Below are 17,567 nucleotides of genomic sequence, written 5' to 3'. Positions count from 1 at the left end.
CCCACCATGGTATGATCGTTCTTTTCTTTATTTTTAGCTTTTCCTATTCAATAACTCTTCTCTTTATTAGTAGTTTTGTGCATCTGTATTTACATGTTTCATTTCTTTTAATTTAAAAAAAATATTATGCTACACGACGCGATCGCATCAATGACGCGTCCGCGTCACAAGGAGAGTAAAGAAAAAATAAAAATGAACAGAAAGTCACGCTGGAGTGTGGCTGGAGGCGTGCCAATGGCACAAATCAACCCACGCGACCGCGTCGCTGACGCGTTCACGTCGCATGGGAATCATGGACTCCCACGCGACCGCGTGCCCCACGCGGCCGCATGCCCTGAGTTTTTGACGTAAAAGGGTGCACAATGAAATATTGTGCGAGAGTGATGCTGGATTGGTGCTGGAAGCACAATCCTTATCACGCGACCGCGTCGCCGATGCGGCCGCGTCATACATTTTCTGACGTACACTCACGCGATCGCGTGACCCACGCGATCGCGCCGTCCCAATTTTGGCAAATAAAGTGCATCCACGCGAACGCGTGCTCCACGCGGCCGCGTCGCATGCGCCGCACAGCTCAACCTAAAATTGCCACATATCTTATCTTTCTCTCCTCTAAATCCTAATTTTTTTCCCTCCTTATTTCTTCCTTCTCCCATCTTCCTTCTATCTCACCTATCACTCTCTCTCTCTCTCACCTCCATTACCAAGGTTCTATTTTCTTTTTCCTTCTTCTCTTTTCTATCATTCTTATTATTTTATATATTATTTTCTTTTTCTTTTCTTTTTCTTTTCATTATTCATATTTTCCTTCTTCTTCTTTTCATTTTTACATAGTGTTAGAAATTTATTTGAGTCATTAGTCCTTATTATATGCTTGTGGATTGTTGCAATTTGTTTGACAATTATTATTTTTAACGGATTGCTTGCATGTTCACCTTCATACTTTCTATATCTTATTTACCATGCATGCCATGTGTTTGTGAAAAATCCCATATAGCATTATGCACTTTTCTACATTACTTTAATCTACTATTCAATGCTTGCTTTTCACAAATTCTCTCTACTATTGTTTTAATTGAATTTAATTGTCAATACAAACATTTTGGCTTGTTACAACTGATGCTTGGTCTATGCTACTCATGCCCTTTTCCGGCATGCCAATAAACACCTTGCATCTACTTATCTTTCGATGCACTGACTATTTTTCATTGTTGGCTTTTTACATGTACTCGAGAGCATGTGTTAATGTCAACTACATCCTAATGTGCATCCATCACCACTCTTCCGTTCTCTTCCTTGCTATATATCTATTTGAATTTAATTTACTTTCTCCTCTCTTTTCAGGATGGCCACCAAGAAAGGAAAGGAGAAAGCGACCCCTAAACCCCCAGCAAGAAGAGGCACTAAAAGAGAATTAGTGGCAGAGCCTTCTTCAACCGCAGTTAAGCCCTCAACAAAAAGAGTTAAGAGGATAATAAAGGTTGATGAAAAAGAGAAAGCCTTTCCAGCAAAGGACACTGCGCGATTTCCCAATCGCTACTGTGAGCAGATGTTCCCTATCCTAGCAGAAAGGAACTATAACAATGAATACCTTCTTATCCTCCCATCCAATATTGCTACCTTTGTTGAGCCGCAAATTGAACGAATACAATGGGGTTTCCTACAGAGATAGCCAAGGCAGGTCAATCTTTCTTGGGTAGTTGAGTTCTACTCTAACTTCTACATGCCAACCCTGTAGTCTGTTTATGTCCGGCAGAAGCAAGTCCCCACTACAGAAGCGGCCATTCAGCAAGCTCTGAGTCTTCCCCCTATTCCAGAAGGAATGGACGCCTTCCAAGGAGCCGCACTTAAGCGCCAGAGGTACCAATTTGACTAGGACTCTGTTCTTGGAGTTATCGCATTACCTGGCAGCCGTTGGATCTACGGATACCACCGTACCCGCCCTAAGGGAATCTTGGCTTCAGCACTTACCTTGGAGGCTCGCGTATGGGCACAGATCATGTCCCATTACGTCTTTCCGAGCACTCATGAGTCCTCCTTCACTGCGGACATGGCTGTTCTACTATGGTGCATCCTTACAGACCAACCTCTGAATCTCTCAAGACATATCCGGAATGCTATGGGACACGTACAAATTGGGGGCAACTTACCTTTCCCTGCCTTGGTCTCAGATCTTGTCTCAGCAGCCGGAGTCTCCTACAGAGCTGGGGACACCAAAGCCGTGCTTCCACGGGATGATCAGTATGTCCCTAACGGGAAATACCTCAGACTTCCAGCAGCCACTACAAGTCTTCCTACTGCTCCAGTTGAAGATAATCCTTCTTCAACACCACAAGCACCTACAACTGATGAATTGCTCCAGCAGATAATCAAGAAGTTGGATCGGCAAGAACACAAAGCTAAGTTGAGAGAGCGTCGTAATAACCGAAGATTCAAACACCTCAGGGAGCTACTTAGAGGAGATTGCAAAGACTCAGACACCCCGGAATCCACTTCTTTTACTAGCACAGGGAGCCATGACGGTCCCGATTGTGGAGATACTACTACCAGCCCACCCCTGTTCCTGACAAACGGCACCGAAGACGGTGCAAAGCCTTAAGTGTGGGGAGGTCGGTCAGTACCTGACTTCCGGAGGCAATTTCTCTTCTCTAGCACCAATAATTAAGATATTTTAGTTAGATTTTCTTTCTTTTATAGAATAGAATAAATTGCATAGGTTAGGATAGTTGCATGCATGTTCTACTTAATTGAAAAGACAATAAGTTTCTTTTAAGACTCTATCTTTGGAACAAAATCTCACTAATTTTTCAAAATTTTTATGATAAACTTGCTTGAGTTGTATTTGGAACATGATATTTGAGCTAAAGAACACACAACCTGTGAAAGATTTGAGCCTTTATGAATGGTTACATTATTTAACCATAATTATTTCATTTCTGTGTGTTTACTTCTCTATGATTGTAATCTATATTTTGTTTTATCTTATATGTCCAATATTTATTATATTTGCATGATTGCACATGATTGAGGCCATTATTTGTTTAAACTCACTTATCCAAATTAAGCCTACCCTTTTCAATTACCTTTGTTAACCACTTTGAGCCTTTAAATCCCATTTGTTCTATATTTTACCACATTACTAACCTTAAGCTGAAAAACAATTGTATATCCCAAATTGAATCTTTGGTTAGCTTAAGATAGAATTGTGTGTGCTAGTTAAGTATGGGAAATCGTGGGAACAAAAGTTGTTAAGGGAATGTGTCATAAGAATTTAATGGGAATTTGGATACCTACTCATGTGAAACTATAAGAATTAAAAATCTATGTGCATTGATAAGCTATATTTCTTTCAATTTAAAATATATATGTATATATATATATATATATATATATAAGGGGACAAAATTACCCCAATGTTAAATTCAGAACTCAAAGATCAATGCACATATGATAGAATCAAATACAAAGTTGATACATGAGTATGGATTGAAAAAGGGAATCCTGGGTAGCTAGGTATGAACTTTAAGATTACATTAAAAATATATAGGTTGGGTTGAAGCTTGGGTTAATTAAAGATTCAATTTATCAGCTCACTTAACCATATGTATACCCCTACCTGTACCTTGGCCCCATTAAAACCTTGAAAAGACCTCATGATGTTTGCATTGGTATATTAACTGTTGTTGATTGGTTAGGAGAAAAACAAAAGTTAGAAAGCATGATTAGAGAAGGATAGAGTGATTACCCTATACACTAGAGATTAGAGCGTACACACATTATCAGTGAGGGTTCAATGCTTGAATTTTCATGTTCCCTGCTTTCATGAGCTATCTTCTTGCACTTTTATCTGTTTTATTGTATAATGATAGAATTAGTGAAATTTGATTTGTAATTGTTTTGAAGAGCTTATTTACTTTTGATCAAGTGGGCAAGAATCATATAGTTGCATTTATTTATATATATATATAGGGTTGTATTGCATTTCATGAGTTTCTACATGTTCATACTTATTTCCTTATCTCCTTCAATTAAGCATGAGGACATGCTAATGTTTAAGTGTGGGGAGGTTGATAAACCACTATTTTATGGTTTATATTGTGTTTAATTGTGTGATTTTATCATGATCCTTACCCACTTATTCATTAAATTAGCATGAAATTATAATTCCTTCCTGAATTTATAACATGTTTGAAAACTGCTTCCTAGAGACTTTAATTATGTATTTTTAATTCTCCTTTATTCCATTCGATGCCGTGATCTGTGTGTTGAGTGTTTCAGACTTTATAGGGCATGAATGAGTTGGAGATTGGAAGGGAAGCTAGCAAAAATGGAAGGAACACAAGAATTTAAGGAGATAACCAACGAGAAGTGACACGGTCGCATGGCTCACGCGACCGCGCGAAAGAGAGCAAATCGCAGTGACGCGGCCACATGGCTCACGCGGCCATGCAGATTGGAAAAGCTCAAGCGACGCGGTAGCGTGGACGACGCGAACGCGTGGCAAGGAAAAGCGCGAATGACGCGTTCGCATGGGTGACGCGATCACGTCACATGTGCGATCTACATAATCTGCAGAATTCGCTGGGGGCAATTTTGGACCTTATTTCGACCCAGTTTTTGGCCCGAAACAGCAGACTAGAGCCAGAGAATATGCAGAAACAAATAACAACATTCATTCTAGACAGTTTTTAGTTTTAGATCTAGTTTTATTCCTCCTCTAGGTTTTTCTCTCTAGGTTTTTAGAATTTTAATTTTCAATTGATCTTAGCATTAGAACATTGAGAAGAGTTATTTCCTCATCAAGACTTCGTTATTCTAGTTCGTTCTCTTAACTTGGTTTTATTCTTCCATGCTCTTTGCTTTGTTCAATTTTGTCATTTGAATACTTTCATGATTATTTAATACAAGGATTATTTCTTTCATTTTAATTTATTTTCCATTCCAATAATCATGTCTTCTTTTAATTCCCTTTCATGTGTTATGGATTTATTATTTACAATGAGCGAGTAGTTTCTTCACTTGATGGGGAGTTGATTGAAAGGAACTCTTGAGTTGGAAGGATTGAAAGAGAATTTGTAATTGGGTTAACTATTGGATTGCTATCTAGTCACTAACACCAATCCCTTTGAACTAAGTGGGTTGCAACTCCTGAACAAATCTAGCATTCCAACTTGTTTGACTTTCCTTTACCTAGTAAAGGATAACTAAACAGAACAACCATTAATTATAAATTAATCTTGAAATCATCCCATCAATAATAGAGATTCCAACTAATCAACTCCCAGTCAAGGCTTTTATTCATATTATTTAGATTTCCTCAATTTAATTTTCAATTTACTTAACTCAACTTTTTAGAACATCTGATTAATAAGATAGCACACTTTTCTGCAGCTCGTTGGGAGACGACCTGGGACTTAAACTCCCAGTAATTTTTAATTTAAACTCTCTGTGACATATTTCTAAATTGATAGGCAGATTTTTGGTGAGTTAAGAACTATACTTGCAACGCAACTATTTTAATAATTTTTAATTCACCAACTTCTGTGCCTCATCATAGATCTCCCTTCATTTGATGTACATCTCCTTGCAATTGCTCCCAGTTGAATCCCTCTGGAAATTGCTGATATTGGTATTGTGGTGGTGGTTGAAGTGCCAGGAATTGAGGTTGCTCTTCTGCTTCCTCTTCTTCTTGTTGTTGTGGTGGTTCATGGGCATGAGCTCTTCGTTCTCTGGCCCTGTTGAGTGGGTGCACAGCTACCACCTTGGCCATCTTTTTGGCAGTTATAAACTTGTCTTGCTTCACAAGCACTTCATCAATGATCTTTTCAACTCTAGCCTCATCACATAGCCTTTGTATAATGCTGGGGAATGCCAACCTTGTGTTGTCATTAGTGCTTTTCAGCACTTTGTTGATATTGTTGGCAATCATCTCCCCCACATTGATGTTCTCTCCTTTCATGATGCTGTAGATGAGTACAACTCTCTCCTTAGTCACCTCTGAAGTGTTGGATGTGGGGATTAGGGACCTCCTCACAAATTCTAGCCACCCTCTAGCTTGGGGGCTCAAATATCTTCTCCTCAATTGATTTGGTATCCCATCCTTATCATTGATCTAACGCACATGCATCACACAAATCTCATTCAGGATCTCATCAAACCCAGGGTCTTGCTGCTTCATTCTTTCTTCATAACTCCGAGTGGAGCTTGTCCTCTTCACCATTAGCATTCTTTCTATGCTAGAGGGACTGTAGTCAATGGACTTCCCCCTTACATAGCTAATGTAGCCATAGTGTTGCCCTGGTTGAGGTACTGCATTGGCATAAAATTCCCTCACCAAGCTCTCTACCACTTTTCTTGGTGGGTTGCATAGAAGTGACCAACCTCTATTGTTGATCTCAATGTTGATTTCAACGTGCTTGTTCCTCCCTAATTGGAACCCAACTTCTGGAATGATCTCCCTCTCACTCACCCATTCATAGAATTGATTTTGATTGAATGCGGAGAGGAACTTGTAGTCATTGAAGGAACTTGAGGATCCAGAGGTTGGTTCTTGATTTTTCTTTTCTTTGAGGCTGAGCTTTTTGGTGGTGCCATGAGGTTGAGAAAGTGTGTTTGAAAGTGAAATGGGGATTGCAAGAAAGAGCAAGCAAAATTAGGTTTTGCCCTAACACCAAACTTAGGACTTGATTGTCCCAATCAAGAAAAAAAAAAGAAAGAAAGAAAGTATGGAAAGAGATGGTAAAAGATGAACAGAGAAAGGAAGGTGAGGGCTGTATGCTCTTTTTGTGTGATTGGGGTTGTTGAAGTGGAATAGGAGATGGTGAAGTGAGGCTTTTATAATGGGTGAATGTTGTGGTGAGAATTAAAAAGGTTAAATGTTTTCCCACTTGGGGAGTGGCGCCTAGCGTGGGAAGAGGCGCCAACTCTTTTCTCACTGTGTCTTCTGCGTGTGTTGAGTTCCAAAGTGTAAGTACACTTTGACTTCCTTGCTTTGTGAGTAGATTACCATATGGGCCCCATCTTCTCTCCTTTTTTATGAAACTGAACTCATTAGTAATGACAAAAGAACCCATTCACATTTCTTCTCATCAAGAGTGAATTGGATTGCAACTGATGGGTGTCCCTTGGGACACCAAACTTAATTCTTTGGCATCTTAATAAATTGGTTTCATCATTGTGTATTTAATGTGTTCATAAGAGTGGAATAACATCAATCTTTTCATTTTCTTTTGATTCCAATTCCTCTGAACTTATTAAACCACATTCATGTTCTTACCCAAAGTATTAAGTGCTTTCAAATTGGGTGACTTGGGCTACTAGATGATTCTTGGTGGTGGCCACACCAAACTTAATACTTGGGCTTATTCTTCAAATCAAGATATAAATTGTTTGTATGCCTAGATTAAGTTGGTGAGAGGACACACCAAACTTAGCAATTTAGCTAGTCCTCAACCCATTCACTCATCATGATCTATGCCTTTATCAAGTTGCAAGTCTGGGAGAAAAAAAGGTAAAGAAAATTTAGCTATCAAAGCTAAAATCAACTTTCTAATCTGCAATTGTAAACTAATCCTGATATGGTAATGCAAGGTAAATGGGAGACTGAAAATTAAACTACCTAATGCAACAAATTTTTAAACTACTTCTAAGAAAAGTAACTAAATCAAAAAGGATAAAGTGTTGGGGTGCCTCCAACTAGCGCTTCTTTATTGTCATTAGCTTGACATTCCTTCATCTTTAGCTGAGCTTGTAGCTCACTTCCTGCTCCTCTAAGGAGCTTCCCAAGTAGTGTTTGAGTCTATGGCCATTGACAATAAAAGTTCTCTGAGTCTTGTCCTCCATGAGCTCCACATGACCATAGGGAAACACCTTGAGTATGGTGAAAGGTCCTGACCATCTAGACTTCAGTTTTCCAGGGAAGAACTTTAGTCTTAAGTTATAGAGTAACACCTTCTGTCCTTCAGTAAACTCCCTTCTTGCTATCTTTTGTTCATGCCACCTTTTTGTGTTCTCTTTGTAGATTTTTGCATTCTCATATGCCTGATTCCTAAACTCCTCTAGCTCATTGAGTTGCATTAATCTCTTTTCTCCAGCAGCTTGCTCATCATAGTTTAACATTTTTAGAGCCCAAAATGCTCTATGTTCAAGTTCAACTGGCAAGTGACAAGCCTTGCCATACACCAATTGGTATGGAGACATCCCAATGGGAGTCTTATAGGCTGTCTTGTAGGCCCATAGTGCATCATCCAGCTTCTTAGACCAATCCTTTCTTGAGCTTCCAACAGTTTTTTCAAGGATTTGTTTCAGCTCGTTGTTGGAGATTTCAGCTTGTCCGTTGGTCTGTGGGTGGTATGGAGTTGCCACTTTGTGCTTCACTCCATATCTGAGAAGGAGTGTCTCAAGTTGTTTGTTGCAGAAGTGTGTTCCTCCATACTAATGAGAGCTCTGGGAACTCCAAATCTACTAAAAATGTTCCTTCTTAAGAAGCTTATCATAACCTTGTTGTCATTTGTTGCAGTGGCTATGGCTTCTACCCACCTTGAAACATAATCAACAGCCACCAATATGTAGCCATTTGAGTAGGAGGTTGGGAAGGGTCCCATGAAATCAATCCCCCATACATCAAATAGCTCCAACTCTAGTATGAATTGCTGTGGCATCTCATTTCTCTTGGTTTGATTACCAGCTCTTTGGCATTCATCACATCTTGACACCATTTCCTTGGCATCCTTAAACATTGTTGGCCAGTAAAATCCGGATTGAAGCACTTTTGCTGCTGTCCTTTCTCCACTGAAGTGACCTCCATATGCAGATCCATGGCACTGCCATAATACTTCCTGCCCTTCCTCATGGGGTATACACCTTCTTAGGATTCCATCAACACACTTCTTGAACAAATAAGGATCGTCCCAGATGTAGTGTTTGGCATCTTTAATTCGCTTCCTCCTCATGTGCCTATTGATGTTGGTTGGTAGTTCCCCAATAGCTTTGAAGTTGGCTATGTCTGCAAACCAAGGGGCTACTCGAATCATCATCAATTGTTCATCAGAAAAGCTTTCATTGACTGCTACTTGCTGCATCTCTTCTTCTTGTGGGATCCTTGAGAGGTGGTCAACTACCTTGTTCTCTGCTCCGCTCCTATCTTTAATCTCAATATCAAATTCTTGGAGCAACAAGATCCACCTTATTAGTCTGGGCTTAGATTCTTGTTTGGTAAGCAAGTATTTGAGTGCTGCATGATCAGTGAACACAATTACTTTTGAGCCAATAAGATATGATATAAACTTGTCAAAAGCAAAAACTATGGCTAAAAGTTCTTTCTCCGTGGTGGTATAGTTCCTTTTATTCTCATTGAGAACCTTGCTAGCATAGTAAATAACATGTACTGGCTTGTCTTTCCTCTATCCTAGAACAGCACCAATAGCAAAATCAGATGCATCACACATTAGTTCAAAGGGAATATCCCAGCTTGGTGGTGCTATAATAGGTGCCGAGGAAAGTTTCTTCTTAAGTTCATCAAAGGCTACCATGCACTCTCTATCAAAAACAAAAGGATTATTTGAGACAAGTAGGTTGCTAAGGGGTTTTGCAATCTTTGAAAAATCTTTGATAAACCTCCTATAGAACCCAACGTGTCCCAAAAAACTTCTGATTGCTTTGACATTGCAAGGTGGAGGTAATTTTTCAATTACTTCCACTTTTGCCTTGTCCACTTCTATGCAATCTTTTGAAATCTTGTGACCAAGAACCACCCCTTCAGTCACCATAAAATGGCACTTCTCTCAGTTTAAAACTAGGTTGGTTTCTTGACACCTTTTTAGCACAAGAGTAAGATGGTATAGGCAATCAGAATATGAGTTCCCAAATACAGAGAAGTCAACCATGAATACTTCTATGAACTTCTCAATCATGTCTGAAAAAATGGAGAGCATTCACCTTTGGAATGTTGCAGTGCATTGCACAATCCAAAGGGCATTCTCCTATAAGCAAAGACACCATATGGACAAGTAAATAAAGTTTTTTCCTGATCCTTGGGGTCTACAACAATTTGATTGTAGCCCGAATATCCATCTAGGAAGCAATAGTACTCATGTCCTGCTAATCTTTCAAGCATCTAGTCCATGAAAGGTAAGGGAAAGTGGTCCTTCCGGGTGGCTTCATTGAGTTTCCGGTAGTCAATGCACATACGCCATCCGGTCACTGTCCTTGTGGGTATGAATTCATTCTTCTCATTTGCCACAACAGTGATCCCTCCTTTCTTAGGGACTACTTGCACCGGGCTTACCCAAGGGCTGTCTGAGATGGGGTATGATTGAGTTTCCCATGGTTCCTTGTGGTGATTCTCCATCTGGTGCTTGTTCCAGCTCAATGGTTCCTCTACATTGTTCTTCTTCCAAGACTTCTTAAACTATTTGCTCCATGGTGTTTACCAGCATGCATTCTCCTATGGATTCCTTGGGGTAACTCATTGCTTTGAAGACATTGAAGACCATTTTCTCTTCATGCAACCTCAAGAGTAGTTCCCCTTTTTGCACATCGATGATGGCTCCAGCAGTAGCTAGGAATGGTCTTCCTAAGATAATTGACGTGTTGGCCTCTTCTTCCATATCTAGCGCAACAAAATCAGCAGGAAAGATGAACTCTTCTACTTTCACTAGCAAGTCTTCCACCACCCCATGTGGAAACTTAAATGTTCTGTCAACCAATTAGAGTGCCATTTTTGTTGGCTTGGCTTCCTCAATCTTCATCCTTCTCATCATAGTCACAGACATAAGATTTATGCTAGCTCCTAAATCACACAAGGCTTTCTCAATGGTGGTGTCTCCTATGATGCAGGGAATTTGGAAAATCCCTGGGTCTTTCAGCTTTTGAGGCAGCTTCTTCTGTATGATGGTGCTGCATTCTTCAGTCAAGATTATGGTTTCTTTTGCTTCCCAGTTCCTCTTTTTGGTTATAAGCTCCTTCAAAAATTTAGCATAGAGTGGCATTTGTTCTAATGCCTCAGCAAATGGTATGTTGATTTGAACCTCTTGAAGATCTCTAGGAACATAGAAAACTCGTCATCCTTCCCATCTTTTCCCAGTCTTTGTGGATATGGTGCCTTTGGCACATAAGGCTTCAAAATTGGTTTTGGTGGAGGTGGAGCAGGGATTTCTTCTTCGTCCTTATTCTCATGCTTTGCTGCAACTTCTTCATGCTTGTCTTTGCTTGGGGTTCCTTCTTCTACAACCTTCCCACTTCTTAGAGTAATGGCCTTGCATTCCCCTCTTGGGTTAGCCATGGTATCACTAGGAAATGTGTGCGTGGGAAGTGGAATTTTCATGGATAAAATCCCCACTTATGCTTTCAACTTTGAGATTGTTGCGCCTTGATTTTTCGGATTTGACCTGTATTCCTCTTGATTAGCATCTATCCTTCTGTCAGTTTGTGCTTGTCTGTCCATGAGGGTGGAGACTGCTCCTGTAATTTGTGAGGACAGTTATGCTATTGCAGCTTCCATCCTCTCAAAGTTGCTCTTAATTTCACATGGTTGCATAGTTGAGGATGGTGCATCTGGATTGAGGTTGTTGTGTGTGGGTTGGTTACTATGGTATGATGTGTTTTGTGAGTTGCGGTAGGGTCTATGGTTCCCTGTCTGATGGTTGGGGTTGTGGTTGAAATGCTGATTTGATGAATAAGGTTTGTTGTGGTCCTGGTTGTGGTTTTGTTGATTTCTCCACCCAAAGTTTGGGTGATTCTTCCAACCTGGGTTGTATGTCTTAGAGTGTGGGTTATATGGTGGTCTGGATGAATTGTTCACATAATTGGCTTGTTCCCAGTCACTTTCAGGTTCTGGTGCATTCCCTTCTTATTGAGGAGTTTGGTCTTGAATGACTGAGACTTGGTTGGCCTCCATCCTTTTAGTTAGAGCTACTATTTGAGCTGCAATTGCTTTGTTCTGAGCTAACAAAGCATCTACAGAGTTGAGCTCTAGCACTCCCTTCTTCTGAGTCCTTTCTGAAGCATAGAAATACTCATTTTCAGCTACAGTCTCAATGACATCTATGGCCTCTTCAATGGTTTTCTTCTTATTGAGTGAGCCTCCTGAAGAATGGTCCACAGCCTTCTTTGCTTCATAGGATAGTCCTTCATAAAAGATGTGTAGTTGTACCCATTCATTGAGCATTTTTGGTGGGCATCTTCTTGTCAGATCTTTGAATCTCTCTCAAGCCTCATAGAGTGTTTCTCCATCTTGTTGTCTAAAAGTTTGCACCTCAGCTCTCAGCCTAATGATTCTTTGTGGAGGGTAAAATCTTGCAAGGAATCTGTTCACGACCTCCTCCCATGTAGTTAGGCTATCCTTGGGGAATGATTCCAACCACTTTGCTGACTTATCTCTGAGTAAGAAAGGGAACAAGAGTAGTTTGTAGATGTTGGGGTGTACCCCGTTGGACTTTACAGTATCACATATCCTCAAGAATGTGCTGAGACGTTGATTAGGGTCTTCTTGGGCACTCCCTCCATATGAGCAATTGTTCTGAACAAGTGTGATAAGCTGAGGTTTCAGCTCAAAATTATTGGCATGAATTGTTGGCTTTAGGATGCTGCTGCCACAATTTCCTGGGATTGGGATGATGTAGGAGCCTAAGACTCTTCTTTCTTGCCCATCATGATTTACTGGGCCTTCTCTAGCATTGTGAGCTTCTTCTTCTTGGTGGTTCTCCATGTTCTCCTCCATGTTTGTTTCAAAATACTCTTCCTCTTCCTGAGCACCAATGACTCTTTTCCCTCTTGCTTCCCTCCTTAATCTAAGGAAGGTCCTCTCAGGTTCAAAATCAAAGAAAGTTGAAGCATCGCTTCTTCTACCTGTCATACAACCAACAAGGCAAAAAGAAGGAAAAAAATGAATGAAGAAATTACTCTTGTTAGAGTGGTTGTTAGTGTGAGTGGTGCAATTAATCAAACAGTTAGATGAGTGGAAAAAAATACTCAAAGAAGAAAGGAATAGAACTCAATAAAAGAAAATAAAAAAATGCTAAAGAAAATAAAATAACAAGGAATTTAAATTGCTTAATCTAGCTCTCCAATTGATTTAATCACTATTAAATTTAAGCCAATCCCCGGCAACGAAGCCATAAAACTTGATGACTGGAATTCACACCCCATTCAAAATTGGTGAATTAGTCCTTTTGGTAAGTGCACCAAAATTATCGTCAAGTAATGACCCACAGTGGAGTGGGATCGTATCCACAGAGATTGGCAAATTCGAGCAGTTTTAATCAATTGATGAATTAGTCAAGCAGGTCAATAGGATTGTAGAGTGCAAAATTGTAAATGACATAAATGTAAATGACTAGAATATAAAGAAAAGCAATAAAGTTCAGAAATATAAATGGCAGAAAGTAAAGGACAGAATCATAAATGACTTGAATGTAAATGGGAATAGGGAATTACTGAATGTAAAAATAAGCTGTAAAGAAATGGATAGATAACAATGGGAAAATTCATTGAGATTGGGAGATGTTGTCTCTTTGGATCAAATCTAGCTTATATCCTCTTCAATCATGCAACTCATTGACCTCTTGGCAATCATGATTGATTGAGCCCCAATCCCTTGGTGACTCAATCTCTTAGATCTTGATCAATAGCTAATTCCTTGGTCTAATTGCTCATGAAGAGAGATAGGCTTGGTCCCTGATTATACCACACACCATTATAGGTCCAAGTAGAGGGAGGATTATATGTCACGTATCCAAACACCAAAACCCAGATTCTACTCTAGTGTGAGAAGGGATTTCAAGCATGGTTTCATGTTTCCTTTTCCAAGGTTCCCATGAAACCCAATTGCATTCAATCTCTTTCCCAAGATAATTGAATACTAAGCATTAAGAACGAAATTCCTTCTAACAAATCAAAGAGAAGATGAAGAGAAGAAGGATTTCACTATTATCAATCCATCAAGTACAACAGACCTCCCTCTCTCAATGAGAGGGAAGTTAGCTACTCATAGCTCAAAAAGTACTCAAAGGTGAAGTATAAAAGTGGATCTAAAACTGACTGCTTAACCCCCTTTCTTCAGTACTCCCTGGGGGTATTTATACTACACCTAGTAAAATAAAAGAATTACAAAAGTGAAAAAGGAAAATTACATTTTGGAGGGAAAAGAAAACACTCAATAAGCATGACTTTTCAGCTGGCGTGTGGCTGGTGCTTTTCTGGCATGTCACGTGCACTTCATTTCCAGCTTGGCGTGCCACGCCCAATCCTTCAAGTGGCACCCTCGTCCCTCTAACAACCTTGGCATGCCACGCCTTCGAACTCAAGTGGCACGCCATAGTGGATTTCTTGTGTTGGCGTGCCACGCCTTCGAACTCAAGTGGCACGCCCTTTGCCTTTCTCACTTCTCTTTGTCTCTGAAAACTTGTACTAGCGTGCTACACCCAAGGTCTGGCGTGCCACGCCCTTGCTTTATGCTTGGCTAGGCTTCTCTGGAAAGTTGAACTAGCGTGGCACGCCCAGGGTCTGGCGTGCCACGCCCCTTTTGTGAGTGAGTGGTTCCTCTGTTTGGCGTGCCACACCACAAACTCAAGTGGGACGCCCCAATGCTTCACTCTGAATGACACTGGTGTGCCACGCCTGGTTGCTCAAGTGTCACACCTAAATGAAGAATAGTGAATGGCATGCCACACCTTCGATACCAAGTGGCACGCCCCATGTAATTGGCCTCCTTCATCCTCTCTGAAAACTTATACCAATGTGCCACGCCTAAAGGCTGGCGTGCCATTCCCATGACCTTGTCTTGGTTTCAGTAGTTGGCGTGCCATGCCTCAGCCTTCAAGTGGCACGCCATAGTGAAATGCTAAGGTTGGCGTGCCACGCCTTCGATACTAAGTGGCATACCCAGTCCTTGCTTTTGGTCCTTTGTGCATTGGCGTGCTACGCCTGGTTGCTCAAGTGGCACGTCCAGTCTTCAATTGCCTTCAGCCTCTTCTCTGGATTGTTGTACCAGTGTGCTACGCCATGCTGCTCAAGTGGCACGCTCATGGATTTGTGAACTCTTCAAGCTTGGCGTGCCACGCCTGGGTTCTCAAGTGGCACGCCCAAGTGACTTCTTGGGGCTGGCGTGCCACGCCTTCGACACCAAGTGGCATGCCATAGTGAAGGTTCTTCTTGGAATGGTGAGTTGGCGTGCCACGCCCCTTTGCTCAAGTGGCACGCCCATAGTAGTTGATGAGCCAGGCGTGCCACGCCCCTTTTGTGTCTGATGCCAAGGCATCGTAGGCTAGTTTCACTAGCATTTTTCTGTTAGTTTTAGTTGTTTTATGCATTTTCTTGAGCTTAAAGTAACCAAAAATGGTTAAATGAATAACAAAGCAATGAACCATCCAAACAGTATGATTTTAATGCAAATTCCATGAGTTTAGTTATATTACTTGAATGCTATGAATGGAAGATTTCTCATGAAATTTTGCAAGACTTTGATGCAATTGTTTGGATGATTTCAGGGAAGAAGAGGCTAAGCAAGGAAGCAACAAAATCAATAAAGGAAGCTTGAATATCACATGTGGAGTTTAAGTTCCAGTTTAAGCCTAAACTGGAGCTTAAACGCCAGAATCAGGAAGGCTAAGAAATGCTGGAATTGAAGTTTAACCTCCAGTTTAACCTTAAACTGGAGGTTAAACGCCAGAATGAGAATGCCACTCAGGAAGGAGTTCCACGTTTAACCTCCAGTTTAACCTTAAACCGCCAGGGAGCCATTTCCACGTTTAAGCTCCAGTTTGACCTCAAACTGGAGCTTAAACGTGTTCGACCAAGTTTTCTCCTCCAGGGTTGCTTTCTCCATTTCCACGTTTAAGCTCCAGTTTAACCTTAAACTGGAGCTTAAACGTGTTCGACACCTCCAGGGCTACCCTTCTAAGCTTCCACGTTTAACCTCCAGTTTAACCTTAAACTGGAGGTTAAACGTGTTCGACCTCCAGGATGCCTCCTTCCATTTCCACGTTTAACCTCCAGTTTAACCTTAAACTGGAAGTTAAACGTGTTCGACCTCCAGGGCTGCCCTTCCTATCTCCACGTTTAAGCTTCAGTTTAACCTTAAACTGAAGCTTAAACGTGTTCGACTACATGACTCTCCAGGGCTGCCTTCTTCCATTTCCACGTTTAAGCTTCAGTTTAACCTTAAACTGAAGCTTAAACGTGCTTCTACAAAAGGCCTCACTGGAAGTGTCTGGCGTTTAAGCTGCAGTTTAAGCTTAAACTGCAACTTAAACGCCACTCTTGGAAAAGGTTTCTTGGCCAAAAATATTGCGGTTTAAGTTAGTATTTGAGCACAAACATTAACTTAAACTTACTCTGGTATGAAACCCAATTGAATATCATGGTTTATGGGATTGGGCCTGAAGGATTGATGAGTCTGAAATTTCAATTTATTGAGTCATGTGTCATTATTTGATTATCACTAAGTTGGCTCAATGAATGTTACAGAATTTGGATCAACAGCCTCATCAAGATTATGGATCATAAACCCAAGGCAAAAGGAAAGCATGGAGAGGCCTCAAAGCCCAAGAAACACAACAGAAGCTCAATATAGAAAGTGTATAAATAGGATAGAATTGAAGTGAGGAGGGACTTTTACCTTCACTTTTAGCTAGTTTTCATATCTTTGTAATTGAATTCAGAGCTATGACTCACTAAACCCCCTTTCATTGGGTTAGGGAGCTCTATTGTAATTCAATGAATCAATAATAGTTTATCTTCTTCTTCAATCTTTTCTCTTGAATTTTGTTAGAAAGCTTCTCGATCTAATTCCATTGGGTAGTTGTCTTGGGAAAGAAACTACCCATAATTGGAATCCTTCGGAACCTTGGGAAAGGAATGGAGGATTCATGCTAGAGAAGCTTTCTCACAGTGAATTGGATTGGGGTTTGGATGGATATTGTGACATGTAATCCTACCAAATTGTGGTTCATGAAACTGTGTGGTATAATCAGTGATCGAGCATCATCTCTTCTTATGAACATTTAAACCAAGGGATTGGGAATTTGTTCATTTTTAGAGAGAATTGGTGAGCCAAGGGATTGGGATCCAATCATATAAGATTGCCAAGCAAAATTCAATGAACGCATTGCTTGAGGAAGAGATAAACATGTTTTGATTCGGAGATCTCAATATCTCCTATAACCCAATGAATCCCCCAATTCTGATTTACATCTTCTCTTTACATTCTGCAACTCAATTCATGCAATCACCCCCATTCCCTTTTAATTTCAGCAATTTAGTTTCTGCTCTTTAATTCATGCAATTTAAGATTCCGCCATTTCAATTTCTTGTCATTTACTTTTCCCGCCAATTTTACATTCCGCAATTCTCATCTCAATCTTGATTCCGCTCAACTAGAACACACTTCTAATCCGAATTGCTCACTCAACCAATCCTTGTGGGATTCGACCTCACTCTATTGTGAGTTTTTACTTGACGATAACCGGTGCACTTGCCGGAAGGAATTTTGCCGATCGTGCAATTTCCTAAATCGTAGCATAACTAGTTTATGCGCATCAAGTTTATGGCGCCGTTGCTGGGGATTGGTT

General features: G+C 40.5%; 1 pseudogene; it reads left to right on the top strand.

Moving 5' to 3' along the window:
• The first annotated feature begins 1,345 nt into the window (after window positions 1-1,345).
• On the top strand, window positions 1,346-2,599 carry LOC148568127 (uncharacterized; annotated as a pseudogene).
• Window positions 2,600-17,567: the final 14,968 nt, after the last annotated feature.

This window comes from Arachis ipaensis, chromosome B4 (assembly GCF_059453495.1).
Source record: "Arachis ipaensis isolate K30076 ecotype BB chromosome B4, ASM5945349v1, whole genome shotgun sequence".
Classification (NCBI taxonomy): Eukaryota; Viridiplantae; Streptophyta; class Magnoliopsida; order Fabales; family Fabaceae; genus Arachis; species Arachis ipaensis.
This window is presented reverse-complemented; position numbering and strand designations above follow the sequence as displayed.